This window comes from Geospiza fortis, unplaced genomic scaffold (genome assembly GCF_000277835.1).
Source record: "Geospiza fortis unplaced genomic scaffold, GeoFor_1.0 scaffold130, whole genome shotgun sequence".
In the NCBI taxonomy this organism is placed as follows: domain Eukaryota; kingdom Metazoa; phylum Chordata; class Aves; order Passeriformes; family Thraupidae; genus Geospiza; species Geospiza fortis.
Genome location: NW_005054300.1, coordinates 9161921 through 9162307, shown reverse-complemented (window position 1 = coordinate 9162307; position 387 = coordinate 9161921).

Genomic DNA, 387 nt, shown 5'->3' with positions numbered 1-387 from the left:
ACCACACAATGCCTAAAATCCAGGAAGATTCAGCCTTTTCTCCAAGAAAGACAGATTTACAATAGAAAAGGCCATATGTAGAGAGAAAGGAAGGTACTCATCACAAACTAGCATCAATGTCATACAAACACAGGCCCCCAGGTTGGTTCCTTCTCATCCTGGAGCCTTTGACTCATTTGTAATCCATATTAAACAGGAAAATCTGTAGACAATCCTTCCTTTACACAGGTACTTATTCTGTCAGCCCCTGGGGAACAGACCTTGGGCAACCTTCAGGAGACTCCGCTCTTGGGTCCTCCTGTGGAATTCCACACCACACTCCTCCTAATGAACAAAGAGCATGTGCTCTTCCGCACAGCCCCAAGATGTGGTGCCTGCTCCTGCTGC